Source organism: Protopterus annectens, chromosome 8.part0 (assembly GCF_019279795.1).
Source record: "Protopterus annectens isolate FY-2018-M chromosome 8.part0, PAN1.0, whole genome shotgun sequence".
Taxonomy (NCBI): domain Eukaryota; kingdom Metazoa; phylum Chordata; order Ceratodontiformes; family Protopteridae; genus Protopterus; species Protopterus annectens.
The window spans coordinates 882,097,402-882,117,186 of record NC_056741.1 but is presented as its reverse complement, the minus strand read 5'-3'; positions in this window follow the sequence as shown (position 1 = coordinate 882,117,186).

Here is a 19,785-nt window from a genome sequence, read left to right as displayed (position 1 = left end):
GGGAGACGGTCTGTATTGTGTTTTGTTATGTGTAATTGCAACTGCTATGCATGGAGACAAGTATACTTTGGATTCATGTCCCCCGTGGATTGTGTGTGACAGGTAGAGTATTTGGTTCAACATGTAGGTGTACCTGTCATCCCAACGTCTGATAACGGAGTATTGCAAACAAAACCTGTAACATGGCTGTTTGTTCCATTATACAACGCCTGCAATTTTGCATGACGCCTTTAGTTGTGTCTCTCACACGGTATGTTGAGGGTTCTGCAGATGTAATTAACTGACTGGATGTTTGTGCTGCTATTACAGTCTGTATTGCTTTAGTTTCTAGTGTGGGGGATGTCGGTGGGTGTACGTAGCATATACAGGTTTGTGGGCCTTGCAGTTCTACATAATCCGTATATATGTGTGTGGGCTCCGTCCCTAATTAGAGAGCTAACAGTAGTAGACGTATGTTACAGGATTGTACATTGGGCCGTTGTTAATTGGTTTCTATATCGTCTGCAGGTGAGCTTGCTACTTGTATACCTCCGGAATTGCAGCAATATATCAAGGGATATGTGTAAGTGACAGCTATCCCTTGTATTTCTGTCCCAGATATTTACAGTCATTGCGGTTGCGTTGGTAGAAGAGCCTGTTTGCCATGGGTTGCCACCTTTTCATATGGTCATTGTTGGACACTTGCGGGACACACAGCGGTGTTTACAGGCCAACACGTAGCCACGGTCAGTACACAGGTTAGCACATACTTTTATCCTCAATACATACCTATTGTTGTGGGACTTTGGCTACTTATCATATTGCATGTAACATTTACGTTTCTTACATACAGGCATAACTATTAAATACGACTATTACATTATATATGGGACATATTAATGTCCTACCATCTCGGACATTTGCCCTTTGTACTGTTTTATGTCAGGACATACCTGCCAAGGGTGGGGCTGTCCCTCCTACTGTGGGACAGGTAGTAACCGTATGCCTACGGCTAGCTATACCCACACCTACCGTACTGATCTGCCTCTGACTTGGCACTAACAAACACATGTTGCGGACACACACACACATTACAGTCACATGGAGATGCACACGGCACCCTCAACGCACACTTACACAGACTACGGCACTCACAAACACAGTTGAACACAGTACCTACGTGGACCGCAACACCGGCAGCAGTGACTAAATGTCCCTTCATATCATCATACTATTACTTGCGGCTGTACTGTTCTGGTACTGTGTTCTATCGGTCTTTCAGCCTCGTGGTTACGCATGTCGGTATGTTACACATTCCATAGTTGGCAGTATCCTATTTATTTGTACCTCCAAGGTGTTATGAATGTGGTTGAACTATCTATTATATTTGCAGATATCGCTGAATCCATCTATATTAACATATATCACTCTATTGCCCTTTCTATCTGTATGTGTACAAATATCTATCTATATATATATATATATATATATATATATATATATATATATATACATATATATATATATATATATATATATCTATTATATATATATATATATATATATATATATATATATCTGGCGGGGAATGTGACAGGCACACAGCACCACCATATGCTGTAAGGCTCATGTACTGTTCAGGTGTTGGCATTCCGTGTTCCACTAGCTGTTGTGTTTACAATGTTTGAGGGCTGCCTATGTAAGAGTCACACATTGGGCCACCTATACATTACAATTTACAGGTGGTCATGTTTGTGTGCCATCCATTTTACTGTGTGTGCAGGTGGAGAGGTGTCAGTCCATAGGGGCCTACACTGTCAGAGTATGTGCTATACGTTCCCTCTTTGCCAAGGAGTAGACATATTGGGCATGCCTCCGTCTGCCTACTGGGGCTGGAACAGTGTGTTCATGGTCTGAAGCCCTCTGTGCCTGTAATGGCCTTGGCAATTGCGGTGGGCTATGAGGGCCTTCACCATTTTGTCCCTGCTGCAGCTGCTTCCGCAGGATCATATTATGTAGCATGGCACATACTATGACGATGTGGGCACACGTGCCTGGACAGTACTGCAAGGCTCCACCAGATGTATCCAAGCACCGGAACCGTGATTTCAGCATCCCGAACACACGCTCTATGATGATTCTGGTTTGTGCGTGTGCCTCATTATGGCGTTCTTGCATGGGTGTGTGTGCATTTCTGATGGGAGTCATCATCCATGGCTCCAGTGCATAGCCAGCATCCCCCACAAGATGGCCATGTGGGATGTCCCCCCCTGACAAATACCTGATACAGCTGTGAGGCATGCCAGATATGGGAGTCATGGTAGCTTCCAGGGCTGCCAGCACACACATCCATGATAATGCCCTGGGCATTGCACATGACCTGGCAGTTGATGGAGTGGAATCCCTTGCAGATTATGTAGCGCCTACCATGCTCACCGGGTGGTGACTTGATTTGTATGTGCGTGCAGTCTATCGCACCCAGTACCTCCGGGTAGTGTGCCACACGGTGGAAGTGGCACATATTGCTGGCCAACTCCTCCTGAGTTCGGGGGAAGTATATCTGCTCATTGGCATGTGGTAACATGGCATCCAGGAACTGGTGTAGTACCCTGGATGCTGATGCCTGTGAGATACCCATTATATCTCCAGTTGGCCTTTGAAAGGTACCTGTGGCCAGTATTCGCAGGCTTACACATACCTTCATGTCCACTGGGATGGGTTCCCCTCTGTTGCTTCTGGTTCTCAGGCGTGGCCGGCACAGCTCCACTATTTGCTGTAAGATGTCCCTGTCCACCCTGTAACGCTCTACTATCTCCAGGTCATGTAGCCCCTGGTAGGTTACCCTTGTCTGAACACTCTCCTTCTCCTCCGAGGCCTGCGGTGGTTGTCGGCATCATCCTCCACAACACCGTCAGTCTCTAACACATGCTGATGAATCACAGCTATGGCAGCTCCCAACATGTACATTTTAAAAGTTCCCCGTGTGTTTACACCTATGGTGCAGTGTTTGGGAATACACAGGTGTGTGTAGGGTGCTTTCACACTTTATACTATTGTGCTGTAAACACCGATGATGTCATAGGGTGTGTATGTACGATCGTAGCTACAGGGTATCTTATGTGTTTTACTGCCGGAACTACTATTGTGGTGCCTTTGGTGTTAAATTACATTTGGCTGCCGTGGATTACCTCTTGACCTTCCCTTTACATTTCTGCACGTTGCACCTACCATTTTCTGGTGTGCATCCTGCAGCCTACTTTCATTTGTACTTTCCTGGACCTGGCGTATCTTGCGTTATGTGTGCTACTGCCGGTCTGCTGTCTGTTTGCTTTGCTCTGCTGTGTCAGGTCTCCTATCTTTGCAATCCAATACCTCCCCTCCTTTCTTTGCATTCCAATGCCTCCCCTATCCTGTTTTGCAGGTTTCTGCAAACAGACTTGTCAGCTGCCGTCGATTGGCCATCGTGGGTTGATTGGTGTTGATTGCTCATTAGTACTCCAATTACCCTACTTCAGCATTTCCTTCTTTTCTTCCCCTGACCTTCCTGTTTGTGCTATTGTTCGCGGCGTGTGTGTCCGATTACTGGGTTTCGGGCATGTTTTCATCCCCGTACACATGCGCTTTTGGGCACCATGTGTGCTCTCAGCTAAACGATTCTATACCTTCCTCCCCACCCCTGTCCTGCAGCTTTGCTTAGCAACAGACAGGCCAGATTTGTATTGCTCCAATGTGCTTACTGCTACGGTGGCACACCCCTCTGCTGATATCATGTATCGCCTCTGAGCCACTCCTCGGTGTTATACCGCTGCGCCGTATGGTACGACCTTCATCCGGCGGCACATTTGCGATTCAGTATTATCGGCCTCATTTGCATGGCATTGACTACTAATTCATAGTTACCGCACCGAACAATATCGCAGGCCCTTAGCAACCCTTGCACCTTGGTTGTGGTGTTCCATGCCTACCATTGTGTATTATGCTGTAAACCTGATTTCCATTATGTTGCTATTTTATGACATTTTTATATTATTTCTTTATGTTACAGCTTCCGCACACATGCTCTGCGGTTGTGCTGTGCGTTACTGTGGACATGACATTAAATGTTGTTATTTACGTGTTGTGCATCTTTTGTTATGCCATTGGTTGTGTATTTCGCCATTGGCATATGTTAACGTTGTGATACCTGGGTCTGGCCCACTTCCATAGCTCCGATGTTCTGTTTGGGAAAATGTAAACCGTGTTTTTTGGTTTACATTTCCGTGGGCTTACGCTATGCCTGCACCACTTCATGAATCACTATATGCCTTCATTTGCATGGTGCGACACTGCGCATGGGGTGATTAGCATACCTAAGCCGGGGGCTGCACAGTTCTGGCGTACGCCAGTAGTGCACGTGGAATTGGATCGTACCTGAATCGCTCGACGGCCATATTTGGCATTATACCGCCTACGCTATGCCTGCACCTGGCGCAAGCTTCATGTATCCCGGGGAATATCTTCCTGAGAGCACCATGCAAAGACTAATAACTTTAAACAATGTATAATCCCTTGCTGTCAAAATTCCTTTTGAAAAAAAAATGTAGTGCTATTTCAGTTAAAAAACTCACAGGTCACAACATCTGACCAAGCCAGATCACTGCATGGAAATTGCCCTTTTCTAAACTTATCAATCACATCATGTCTAATCTAGCCCATGATACACCTGCAATATTCATTGAGTTATCTAAAGCCTCTGATTTGGCTGATCATTCACTGCTCCTGAAAGAAAAGGCTGCGGAGAACAGTTCTGTTCAATGGTCACAAAACTGACTAACACAATAGGCACATCTAATTTGTGGCAGGTCAGCTGCTCTCCTGCCTTTGCAACTAGGTGTCCCCAAAGGATCAGTCCTTGGACCTCCACTCTTTTCCATGTTTAATAACATTTACTAATGCTAATTTTCTAATATACTCATTTACTGATTTTATTAAAGACACTTTTCTCTGCATTAGCTTCAGCAACTATGGGTAATAACTGATAATTCAAGAAACATCATCCCAGCATATTAACAACTATCATTTTATATATTCTCTCTTAGTTCTTCTGCCAATTACAGCAAACTGTATATAATAAACCATATGTACTATAAAGCTTCTCCCTTGGTTGATTAAGAAATGTTAGAATGCTACGTTAGACATTTAATATCTACATTTACACTTCACTGCATCAGGACTTATCAGACAATATGCAGTTGCAATTTTGCATACAGAGTTTGTTTATATCTGTATTCAGTTGTGTCCTCTCTTGTATACAACTGCATATAGGTATTTCAGTGCAGCAAATCCATATATAGGATGTTTTCTTATGTATCTGTGATGTTCAATTTTGATCTCAAGCCTGTGTTTTATTCGCATACTCATTGTATCCAAGTGATTATGAATGTATACTAATGCTGTTACCATATGTACTACATCTGCATATAGTTTGTAACTGTGTAACTCCAGCCTTTGAGCATGAGTGATGGCAGCAAATCTCTTGCAGTTAGTCCATCCATGCGATTGTCCAAAATAACTTACTAACTAATTAGCATACAAATAAGTAAAAAATAATATGTAACTGGAGAGATAATGTTTCTGTTATACAATGTATTGATGATTCTAAACTGCTGTGATGTTTTCCTTATCCCACTGTTCTTAGCCATATCTTCAAAGCCAACTTAGACTCTCTGTATCACTTGTTAAAGGACAGTGGATTAAATCTGCTAGATTAGCACAGAGGAGTAAAGCCAAAACTGGTATACGGCCCAGTGATTCTGATAAACACCACTAAATATTGTCTCATAACTTGCCAGAGAGTGTTATTGAGTCGATCAGTTTTCTAACATTTGTCTTCTATCTACTATCAGGTTATAAATAAAACCAGATAACTGAATCTGAAAAACAGAATACAACTTTGTTGTACAAAGTTTACACTTTGCCTTCTCTGGAAAATTGCTCTCACCAGTTTTAGTTTATGAAAAAAGCAGGCCCAATCCAGCTTAAACCTTGAGATCATCCAATACCAGCCTTCTAAGGGTGTCAAAAATTTTGAGCATGCTTAGAGATCAAACACCAGGCCATGACCTTCATAAAAATGGAATATTTCACTATCTGAAACTGCTGTAACTAAAATTTAAGTTTTCTTCCACCTCATAAAAAAGCTGCCTACAGGACTGCAGCATAGTGTCTTATGAGGGTCATCTGATCTAGGGATATAAACTTAGTCAGTGACTCAAGTAAAATATGCTTGAGGGACCGATATATGTTATAGAGATTACCCCTTCTTTGGAACAGGCTTTTTATTCACATTAAGTAGAGCCCTTTTCAAATGCAGTTGCGATTAATGGATGGAGAATCACAAATTCACATCTGGGGTAATGCCTATGTCCCTTATAGACAGGGGCAATCTATAAGATACTCAATGCACAGGCACAAATTTGTGCCATCCTCTTGCTCCTAGGGACCATATATTGGGTAAAATCAGATTACATTGGCTAGGCTTGTAAGGGCCCTTAAGCTATTAGCCTGGAAATGTCTTGTGACCCTATGAACCTACGAACCTATGATCTGGTTTCAGACCATAAAAAATATGATCAAGGAATGCATCTCAAGAAATCCATCTTTAAAATGGAGGAAAGAGAAGCTCAAGGATACAGCTTGACATCCATTTTGAAGATAGTTAAGTAGTAATGGTTATGATCAGGGAAATCCAAACATAATTCTCTGTAGTACATGGAGCTTCAGGTGGGCTAATGTATTACTAGTGACACAGAAACGCTGTAGGGGAGGAAAATGTATTATAGCTTTGAAATCTGAGAAACACAGCATTGTTATTCACTTCAGTCTGCCTTGTGTGTGTGAGTGTGTGTGTGCGCGTGTGTGTGTGTGTGTGTGTGTGTGCGTGTGCTTTTGTGTGTGCGTGTGTGTGTGTGTGCGTGTGTGCGTGTGTGTGAGTGTGTGTGTGTGTGTGTGTGTGTCTGTGTATTTGTGCGACAGCAAAAAGTATTTTGCAACTTCTAAAAATGTTTTCCATTTTCCAGTGTTCGTCTGTGATGAATGCTATATATGCTCTCGCAGGAGACAAGAGGTTTACATCCTGGAAAGATACATCATACAACCTGTCATACATGGAAAATGTTGATATGGTTCAAAATCAGGAAAAATGGCAACCTTGATATGCACCTTTCTGATGTCAGATAGGTATTTCTGATAGTATTGCTTATGCTCAGATACATTTTTAAATTCAAATTACTTCATTTTTAAAAATATTTGTAAATGTTATGTCAGTTCCTGAGATGAGGACTAAAACTTTGACATCCTGTTTGACTTGATGTATATATGTACTGTGATTCATTAAATAAATATATTATTTTGTTCCCCTAAACATGATTTGGGATGACAGGTTGATTTAATTATAATTTTTATTTTTATTTATTTATTTATTTTACATTTGTTAACCGGGTTAGTCTGGCTGAGCTTTTGGCTCATTTTTAGCAGAGACCCGGGGAGAAAAGCTCCTCAGGACTAGAAAACAATTTATTAAATTTTAGTAACATAGTAGTAACAATCAGCTATAGGATCCTACAAGCAGAGACCTGGAGAGAAAAAAAGCTCCTCAGGCAATTCAATTATACAGAGTATTAACAATTGGCAGACAAGTACGTGAGTTGTTACAAACAAGGTTTTAAACAATTAGCAGAAGAAAATGTGACTAGTTACAATATTATTTTAGCTGTTTAGAGCAAAATGTGTTAATAGTTAGGCAGATACTTATTTAAAGTGGGTAGGATCTAGTTGTATAGGAGTTTATAAACAAGAAAGGAAAGTAAGAATGGCTAGTAGGAGATGTAGGGGAGGTAGAGTATAGGAGACAGACTAGACAGGTAGGATGTTTTGAGACTGTAAGAATTGAGTGGTTGGAGATAGAGGAAGGGAAGAGGTAGAAGAGGCAGGGGAATAGTGTTAGAGATACATTAAGAGTGAGGTGGTGAAATAGGAGAAAGGATGGTGGTTTCAGGGTAGTTGGCTACAATGGCAAGACCACTTTGTTTTTAGGTATTTCCTTGTGGCTAAATTGAAACTTTTGCAATGCTGGAGGGATTTTATTTCCAAGGGGAGTTGGTTCCAGAATGTAGCTGGGTTATAGTTATAGAGAAGGTAGCCTATTTTGGTTTTGGGTTTGTAGATGTCTAATAATTCTTGATTTGAGCTGCGTAGCGTTCTAGCAGGGGAATATTTGGATATGATGGTTGAGAGGCTGGGGCAGAAGGAGGGTAGCTAGAGGATAGAGTGGATGATTTGTAGTTGGTATAGTTGGAGCAGCTGAGGGAATTCTAGCCAGTCTAGTTGCTGTAGTGCTATGCAGTGGTGTGACTTGTAGGTCTGGTTAGCTGCAAATCTGGTGATCTTATTATAGGTAGTTTCAAGCTTGGAAATAAGTGTAGAATTTAGGTTTGTGAATATGTGGCAGCTGTACAGATGTGTCGGGAGTAATAAAGCCTGGGAGAGAGTTATTCAGGCAGTGTTAGTTAAGTATTTCTTGCTACGGAAAAGGTGACCAAGTTTCTGATGAGTTCTTTTTTATTGAGTTAGTAATATGGAGATCAACCTTAAGCTGATCATCTGTTGTAACACCTAACAACTAAAGTACTAGATTCAGCTCAGATGATAGTGTTGCTGCAGGATAAGATGGTAAATGTACTTTTTGAGTGTGGTGATGTTTTTAAGGAGGAAGAGTAGGAGCTTAGTTTTTTTTGGAGTAAGTATTAGTTTGTTATCATTAAGCCAAGTCTCAATGGTGTGGAAGGATGCCTGTGTAGTTGAGTGGAGGTCAGTTGGGTTGTCAGCAATGGTTATAACAGTTGAGTCATCAGCATATTGCACAAGAGATGACTGGGGACAAGAGGAGTAGAGCAAGTTGGTGAAAATATTAAAGAGTAGTGGTCCAAGTATGGACCCTTGGGGGACTCCCATTTGTACAGTGAGAGGGGAGGATAGTGCAGAGAGCCATTTAACTGATTGCTGGCAGGTTGAGAGATAGCTGGAGAACCAGGAGATAGTAGGGGGGTGAGAAATGCACGTTAGTGAGTTTATCTAGAAGGAGTGGGTGAGAGACAGTGTCAAAGGCTTACACTGACCTGCTGTGGTCTTTATCTCTGAGATATGTATGGATGGGATACCAAGCTGAATATGTTAAAGTGATTTTTCAGTGTTTTTTTAGCTTACTTCTGAATTATGACGTGGTGAAAAACTGGGAAACAGTGCTTCTAAAGATTAGGGAGCAGTTTTTGCTTCACTACAGATGAGAAATCCAAATGTAAAAAGTATTTTTTTTCATACATTGACATCACTGAGGAAAGCTGTAAACTAAACTCCAACTGTAGTGGCATCAGTGTAGTAAAAACATGTGTGGTGTCCATAGACTTTAATGGGCGTACCACCGTGAGTGCGGGAGGGTGCCCCATTATAGTGCACGAACGCTACATACATTACCTTAAGGGTAACATCACAGTAGGAAATACTAAATTTATTTGGGGTGTAGTTTAATAAAAATGCAAAACTTTTTTATTAAAAAAATGGCCCAAATAATTAAGTACAGATAAATGGAAAAATGCATCACAGCACTAGAGCCCACAATCCTCCTGGACATGGGCAGTCGTCACTAAATGCAGTCTTGGGTATATTGACTAGTATTTCTGTGGTATTACACTGGGATGAAATGGCTAGGCTTAAAATGACCTCCTAGTCGATAACCTAGTAATCTCCTATGATCCTATGACTCATCAGATGCAGTGATACAGTTACTATCATTAAAAAATCGCTTTAAAATGAGTTCAGTGGTGACTTATTGTAGCTTATTCTCTGTCTGTCTTACGTTTTGCTGCAGTTTTTCGGTTGCTTGACTACTGTGCGCAGATTAAAGAATGATGATGTTCATTGACATTACTGGTTAAATTGTACAATCTTTTATTCACTCTGTTTTCATGCTGGCCACAAGTATTACCTGCATTTACATTCAATTCAGAGCTGATATGACATTTTAATAACAAGTGGATCGATGTGACACAGATATGACTTAGTATCTTGTATTGAGGAATTCATGGCATACCCATCTACTGCTGTGATTTTCCCCTTTCACATTTATCCATGTTCATGTTATATTAATATTTTCAGCAGAATTAGAGCTATTCATTGAAGCTTGATTTGTTGAACTTTCATGTGTGCATTTGTCTCTAAATATACAAATTTTGACTTGCTTTTTTGTAAAGTAATAAAGTGTCCCTGTTTCTTGTCACTTGCTCTGTCACACCTTCCACTTGACCACCCTAATGGCTTCTCTAACTTTACTCAGCTGACCCATTCATTGCTCCTGCTGAGGGACAGGAGGAAAGGAGCTGCACTGATTGGGGATCTCACCAGTCCCCTCAGGAACACAATCCGTTGACTTATTCATTCTCTCTCTCTCTGGGGATATGAGCAGTCATCTCCAATTTGAAATGAATGATGAATTTCCCCAGGGCAAGAGCCCTATGACCCTTTTTATCCCCAGTTCTGACTGAGTTCACCAACTACATCCCTTCATTAGAACAAGATTCAGATAGTAAGGAGTGGTTCAGTTAGTCATTCAAGTGGACCAACGGAACCCAACCACTCACTCACTGTAGCACTCGGAGCTTTGCAACAGCTGCCACTCAGGATAAGTCTATGCACTGCTGTGTATGACATTCCTGGAAGGTGGTGTTCTGCTTTGCAGTTCAGACACCACAGTATAATACTGTAGATGACACATCTGCTCTCCAGCAGACTTTGCCAATGCATTTGACCAGTGCTTACTCCCTCCCTCCCAGGATTTGCAAACCACTGTTGAAAATTCACTCCCATCTTCTCGGTGGTGTGTATCCCATTAATGAAACACAGGTTGGCATGGCTGCATTAAGGGCTTCATCACTTTATGTTACAGGGCCAGGCCATGAGTGCCCTTGGTTTAGTAGATAAGTATATATTTTTTAAGAGTGGAAGGGCCTAGCTGGGCATAGACCATTTACAAAGAAACCTGGTGAGAAGAGCTTCCTTCTAGATAAGTGGGAGCCCTGTATGCCTCTATGAGAAAGGTTACATTTTCTCATGCAATGGATATGAATTGCTGTTGATTCATGTAAAAGCAGAAGGACAATGGGACAATGTCAAGTCTTCTATTCTTTTAAAGCACCAGTGATCATGGAGGCTACACTTTCTACTCTACAACTGAATCTTTGGTAATTATGTGTGAACTATTGATGGCATGATATATTATCAGTATATCTGTTCACAGCTTTTATCTTATTCTTTTTATGCTATGTATTTTAATATGTGATGTTCGTAATTTGAAAAGCTGAAAGCTTAAGGACACTACATAGCAAATAGTTTTTGGGGGCACAGCAGTAAGTGGGCCTTGTTCATTGAAGGCATTTATTGTAAACGTCAGTAGAATGAGAACAGTATCTGTATAGATATAGTATAGGTATATATAGTAAGTAGTATGTAAGTGTTACTTTTTTAAACACCTATAGTATAGGTGTTTAAAAAAGTAAGATTCTGTTATTCAGATTCAACCATTCAGCTTTATTTAGAACCTAACAGTAGTGAGAAGACAAATGTTAGAAAGAAAGTGAGCTACTCACATTCTCTCTCTCTGGCAAGTTATGAGACGATATTCTTTGATGTTTGTCAGAATCACTGAGCCCTATAGTATAAGGAAGTGATCATTAGCTTTAATTTAGTCTGTCCTTGTTTGTACCTGCCTGACTTGATGGCATTGCAAGAGAAACACAATTTTGAGTTTTCAGGCATACTAAATACTATTGTGTGTCTAATAACTTCATTATGAGACAGGCTAGACTAATGACAAATATTATCAGAAATAAATATTTAACTGGGTCCATTAAGGTCCTTACCCTTTGGGAAGATCTTGTTATGAGAAGTATCTGTTTCTGTATGGATAGTTTGTACCTGGGTTACCTGGGTAATAAACTTGTTGGTAACAAGATCACCAGCCTGGTTAAATTGTTTTTAGGCTTGGCAGGGACCAACACATAAAGCTAACCAAACCCACTAACCAACTGAAATGTTTTATGGCTAATGCTAGAATTGGAAATAATAAAATCTGTGATCATGATTTGAGAGCATTTAAGGACAACTATAATATTATTTTGATAGCTGAAGCATTACTTAGTAAATGAAATAGCCCACCTCCTTTCCATCTGTCATAGGGTCACCATCTGTATACACTGGAGCGAAGAACTGGGGGTGTCTCTGTTTATGTAGCCCAAAATACTCTTTTGATGTATTATCAGAGGGAAAGAATTGTGAACTAACCATGATAAGGATTATACACAGCAATGTTAAATGGGTATTGCACTCTTTTATCCAACCCCTGATCATTTGCTGTCATCAGATATTGAGTTTGGTAATATTATTGATAGTTGCTTCTTAAATGATTACAGTTTTTTCTGAGGCTATAAATATTCCCAGTGTAAATTGGAGCTTGCCCACTTCAGATTCATTGATCATTAACAGCATTATTGATGACACTGTCTTACTCTGTTACCAATAAATTATTAATGTGCTCACAAGGAAAGGCAACATCCAAGATGTAATTTGGATCAGTGATAGGTTGCAGGTGGTTGGCTGTGGTACAGAGCCAGAGCTTGGTATGTCTGATTACCTAAGTTTTTCTTGTGTGCTAATTTCCATACTATTAAAGTAAATTCTGCTATTATTGTCCAAAATAGATTTCATAGTGATGATTTATAATGTCATTAATCAGGAAATTAAAGTAATGGAGGGACATAATGACAGACAAAACCACTGAACACAAATGGAGAGATTTTATAATTTTATCTACTATATGATTGATAGTAATCTTCCCTTAGGTAATTATATGAGAAATATGTGGTGGTCAGCTGAGCTTTAAAGGGTAAGGTCAAAAAAAAACTTCAAACAAATGAATAAAACTTTTAAAACAGCAACAAAGCGAAAACTATAAAAGCCGGCAGCAGTCGAAGTTACTTAACAGAACAAACTGTTTATTGTAAGCGCTTTCGGCTAGAAAATACCCAGCCTTCATCAGACAAAACAGTTTTCAAAAAACACAAACAGGTTCTTTTATACTAAATTAAGCAGTCATAATTAATTAACTAACAAATTATACCCTTAAAGCAACAGGTTCACTTCTCTAATAAGCAACGTGAAAGAACTTTAAAACACTGTTGAAAATTCTATGTTATAGCTCTTGCAAATAAAAAACAATAATAAGTTTAAAACAATAATTAATGGATACTATTATTATAATATGATCTAATAATAAGTAAACAAGATAATTCTACACAAATATTAGACTCAATAATCCTTACTATTAAGACAAACTTGACTACTGGCCTAAACAGGAATGACTAATAATATTTGTAAGCCGTACAATATAAAATATGGTAACATATTAATCATCTTCTAAGTGACAATAGTTTCAACATACATTTAATAGATACATTGTCATTCAGGCCCGGAAAGGTTTGTGCATTTGTTCTTATTTGCCACTTTAACTCATCCAACTCCAGTTGTATTTGCCAAGAACCCCCTCTAATCCCTGGTGTCCTACATTGCAAAATGGCAAATTTAAAATTATGACCAGGAAAGTCCATGGCATGTTTGGCTAATGCATTATTGGGATCTTTTTTACTAATAGCGTAACAATGCTCATAGATCCGCTGCTTTAATTTCCTTTCCGTCTTGCCTATATAGAATGTGTTGCATCCATTACACAGTGCAACATATGTAACTGCTTTAGTTTCACAATTAAACTTAGAATTTATTTTATATCTTTTGCCATTAATTTCACACTGATCACCTATTTTTATATGCTTGCATTGGGGACAAAACCCACACTTAAACATGCCTTTAATGTTACTATATTTAATGCAAATATTATTTTTCTTTTCAAAGATAGTTTTGAGGTTTAATCCTCTCCTATAAGTTATTTTTGGTTTATTCCCCAGTGCTTTGGCCAACGTCTCATTTCCTTTTATAACACCCCAATTCTTACATAACACTTCCCTAATAAGAGAATGGTCAAGTGAATACGTATTAAGGAAGGTAACTTGATAAACAACTTTTTGATCAAAAGATGCCACTTGGGTAGAACTAACAGTATTGAAACTAGCACTTAAATTATTCAGTGAAGTATCAATGTACATTGCATCTTGACAGCTCAATAAAGGGATAAAAAAGCCATCAACCCTCTTTTGTTTGACCTCATTTTTAACAGACGTTATTAAATAAAGGGGATAACCCCTATTAAGAAACATAGTTTCTAATAAATCACATTCGGACATAAATTCACTTTCTTCCGAAATCATACGGGCAGCCCTCACCATTTGACCTTTCACCACTGCTCGTTTCTGATGGTACGGGTGACTACTCGAAAAGTGGAGAAAGGTGTTAGAATATGTTGGCTTCCTATATATTTTGCTTTTATAATGAAGGCCTCCAAAATCTTTAACCAATAGAATATCAAGGAAATTAATGGACTCATCTCCCAATTCATAGGTGAATTCCAAAAAAGTAGTGGTTTTAGATATATGGCTAATAAACATTGGTACTAGGGAAGTTTCACCTAACCAAATACAAAACATGTCATCCTGGTACCTAGTGTACCAGTAGACATTGCTCTGAAATAATGGATCTGGATATAGTAAGCTATGCTCCCAATATGCCATTACAGTATTGGCAAAGCTTCCACCACAAGGAGAGCCCATGGCTACCCCCGATTTTTGCAAATAAAACCCACCCTCAAAAGTCATGTAATTATTAGTCAAAACCAGCTCCAATAATGTTACCACTAAATAGATAACATTACTATCAGATTTTTTCATTAACAAAAATTCACGAGTCCACTCTATTCCAATATCATGGGGGATGACCGTATATAGATCCTTAACATCTATTGTAAGGAAATGACTGGTTTGCTGAAATTCAAGCTTACTGATATCTTGTAGAAAACTCCACGAATCCTTGCATATTTGTGATTCGCTCTCTAAGAATGGTTTAAGTAAGCTGTCTATGTACTTGGCACACCCATAAGTTATTGACCCTCGCCCATCAACTATTGGTCTAAAAGGTGGGTCAGTCAAAGATTTATGAATTTTAGGGGTCCCAAACAAGGCTGGAGTAATAGGAGCCAACATTGTTAAATAATGATACAGATCAATGTCTATGGAGCTCTCTAAGAATAAATCTTCCAAACTTTCCCTAATCTTATTATATGCTCCATTTACTTCATTCAATGAAACTTTAGTGTATGATTCAGTATCAAGTTGGCAACCCATTTTTTCTACATAAACTGCATGGTCCATAAAAAACAGACCACCCCCCTTGTCTGGTTTCATGACCCTAATGCTGCAGTCTTTTAACAAGTTAATACAGTCATTTTCCAAAACACTAAGGTTAGATCTAATAACCCTCTTGCGGAAACCTTCCTTAATAGCTCTAAAGTCAAATTCACACATTCTTTCAAACACATTTAACTCAGGGTGAATTGGAGGGTTAAATAAACTAGAAACCCTGGTGGGGCAAGAAATAGTTAAACTATTACCCATACATAAATTAAGATTAAGTTTACGAACAAATAACTTGAGGTCAATTAGAGTATCTGCAATGTCCATCCTTCTAGAAGGAACAAAAGTCAGTCCTTTCGAAAGAAAATCAACCATCTCCTGATGAACATCCAAGATGGTATAATTAAAGATTTTAAAATCTCCTTTTGAACTAGTATGGATATTTAAGTTACAGATATCACAATTATCAAATACTATCGGTTCCGCTGTCTCTTTTTGTTCCTCCCTTGTGTTCGATTGCAGTTGAATTGGCGATTGTTGGTTCGGACATTGGTGTTGGGGTGAAAATCCTGCCGACTAAAATTGTCAGTCCTATTATTAACATTTCCAGCATTGTTACTAGAGGCATTATTATCCCCTCCATTGTTACTTCAGTTATTAAGGCGTTCACTCCACCTCAATGGCTCATTAGCTCTTAGGTCAGCTACAGGACTATTACTAGATGTAGTAGGCAAACCATTACCTTCATTAATGTCCATGTTAGCATTAGAGTCATCACTTTGCCTATAAGGCACATTGGAAGGGGGCTTAGGATAAGCCTGTTTTTTGGTGTAATCGCTAATGTCTCTAGCAATCTTTCTCTTTTTGGTAGTCAATAGTTTGTCCAATGCCAATTCTATACTGGAATATGTCCTGCAATACTCAAATTTATACCTAATAAAATCGGCATGATTTTTAATGTATTGGTCAAGTATTTCAAGGTCTGTTTTAAGAACCCCAATGTCTGTATTGTAAAAATTAATAAGGGCTTTTAAAAACTCATACCCTTGACGGTCAAACAGTTCTAACAGTTCATGATGAAATCCTGATCCGTTCACTAGGCCTGCTGGATAACGCCACTGCCTAAGCCCTTTAGGAATAATCTTCCTATTGATACATTCTTGCAAATAAGAAACTTCAAGCTGAAGTTTCCGACATTTAAACATGTTCGTATCAAAGTCATTAATCTTGCTCAAAAGGTTATTAGCAGCCTGTTGATCAGTGTCTTCAAAAGAAAAATTATTATCTTGCACAGCACTAAAAAAATTAGAAGGGATGTTGTTACTTAAAGTTGTACCACTTTCTTCGTTTGGAGCCACAATTACATTACCTTGAACAGGCACACAGTCCCCATTACAAGGGCTAACAGCAGTAGATGCTGATCCATGGTCATTAGCCATACTTGTTATTGTTACTGTACCAGTTCCCTTGGCAATGTTGTTACCCGGTTTTATTGTTATACTTTTAGAGTTATTGCCGCCATTGTTATTTAATGGTCGCGAATGACCACCAGCACACGCAGAGGCATCCACCTTCTGCGTTAGCGACTCTACTTGTCCTAGAAGAACCTGGACCAAGGCGGTCAAATCTTGTTTACTTATTATTAGATCATATTATAATAATAGTATCCATTAATTATTGTTTTAAACTTATTATTGTTTTTTATTTGCAAGAGCTATAACATAGAATTTTCAACAGTGTTTTAAAGTTCTTTCACGTTGCTTATTAGAGAAGTGAACCTGTTGCTTTAAGGGTATAATTTGTTAGTTAATTAATTATGCCTGTTTAATTTAGTATAAAAGAACCTGTTTGTGTTTTTTGAAAACTGTTTTGTCTGATGAAGGCTGGGTATTTTCTAGCCGAAAGCGCTTACAATAAACAGTTTGTTCTGTTAAGTAACTTCGACTGCTGCCGGCTTTTATAGTTTTCGCTTTGTTGCTGTTTTAAAGGGTAAGGTGTAAAGCACTTATGGATGAAAGTTAAATTAGAACCAAGCCTGAAAAGAGAGAGACAGAAAGACTATGCTAATTCTTATAGAACCTTCAGAAGACTGTTTAAGTGGTCTAGGTGATCCTATGGATTAAGGTTGTCTAATAACTCAACTCATCTAAAATGCTTAAACAAGGCTTTGTTTAAAATTTTAGATGTTATGAGGAAGATGCTGTTTCCAAAATTTGTTTAAAGGATAATGGATACCTTGTTAATGATCCAGGGGCGTTGTCAAATATTTTGTTGATAATTTCTTTGATAAGGTAAAAAAGCCCAGGCTCAGCTGCATCTTGGAGTTACAGATAGCCAGTGGGTGCTTTTCCTGTCATTCCAATTGATAAGATCAGGAAAGCACTGAAATCGATAAATCAAAACTTAGCTACTGGCCCCTAAGGACTAATTAGATTTTTCCTATATAGTGTTGCAAACAAATTAGCTAAGTGCATGTCTCTGACATTTGGAAGGAAACTATTGTGGCCCCATCCCCAAAACACAGTCTGGGTCATCAGCTGATGATTACAGGTCTATTAGTTTGATCTGTATTTTGAGTAAATGTTTTGTGCATTCTATCACCACTTTAATTCAGGGAACTGGACCAGGTTTTAATATTTTCCAGCTTAGTTTTACAGCCAGACAGCCTTGTCTGACAAGCTTACTAAGCTTTTATATAAACATTATTAGTTCTCTTGACCAGGGCCTTTCAGTTGATGTGGCTTACCTGGATTTTGAAAAAGCTTTTGACTATGTACCTCACAATGTCATCTTAGATGTATTGCATGATCTTAAAAATAATTCATATTTTATTATGGTTGCTAAGTGGATAACTGGGAGGAAGTCCGCAGTTAAAGTTAAGGATCATCTTTCTACGTATAGAAATATTGGAGAGGGGGTACCACAGGAGTCAGTTTTGGGACCTATTTTTTAATGACTTGATACACTAGGCATGATACTATGTGGTTAACTAAGTTTGCCACTGATCTCAAGGTAGATGGTGTCTAATGTACATGACTAAGGACTCTTCTAACAATATCTGGATTCATTATTGCAATAGTCTAATTTCAAAGCTATGTAGTTTAATGCCAAGAAATGTAGTAACATGCAGTTTGGTAAAAACACCCTCAGGTATTTATATGTACTCGACTCTCAGTTACTCACTGATGCTTACTGGTTGCGAAATCTTGGTGGTACGGTGGTCTCATTTGAGTTTTAATGGACATCTAATGGATGTTATCAGAAGCTGTTATGACTTCTTAAGTAATATGTGACACTGCTTCTCAAGACATAATGCTAGGGTTTTGCTTCCACTATATAAATCTGCTGTAAAGCCTATTAAGGCATATTGTGGATACTTTTGTGTTTGCAACTCTTCTTATATCATGAGACCAGAAAGGATACAGAAGTCCTTCACGGGCATAATCGAGGGAGCTTGTAACTGCTCTTATGGGGACAGACTGAACCAGTGGTGTAGCATCTGATTTGTAGTAGGGGAAGGTGGTTGAGCTATGTTCCTACTACTCATATTCTATATATATATATATATATATATATATATATATATATATATATATATATATATATATATATACTGTGTGTGTGTGTGTGTGTGTGTGTGTGTGTATATATATATATATATATATATATATATATATATATATGGGATCCGGACACATGCTCGACTAGTATATATCTGAATCACAAAACATCGAACACACATACACGAAAGTGCTTAACATCGACAAATGCTTCTGTGTATGTGTGCCTGTTTTGTAGATCAGACTACAGTGCGGGTAAGGGAAAATTCCCTTTTCCCCACTGTAGTGCGATCTCTGAGTGAGAATAATAAATTGGGGGGTGTGGGGGGGTGCAGGGTAGATTTTTTTTTTGAACTACACATACATGGAAGCGCTTTTCGATGTTAAGTGCTTTCATGTATGTGTGTTCGATGTTTTGTGATTCGGACATATGCTAGTCGAGCATGTGTCCTAGACCCATATATATATATATATATATATATATATATATATATATATATACATATATATATATATATATTTATTTATACATATAGATGACTGTGTGTGTCTGTGTGTGTGTTTAAAAAAATGGATGTTTCAGACATCATTTCAGCTGCAATTTGTGCATAGTTCAGTACCAGCTAATCAGCACAGGAGGGGATGTCAAGTTTAACATAAGACAGTAGCAAACAGCAAATAATAAAAAAAAAATAACTGCACACCATAAAATCACACAGGCAGTAGAGAAAACCTTTTGTCCAAAGTGTATACTCAAAACATTTCTAAAATTGTCCTCTGCTGCACTCTCTTTTCCATTTAAACATGTTTAAGGTACACAGATGTTACCCCTTATAACATGAAATAAAAAAATTTTCACC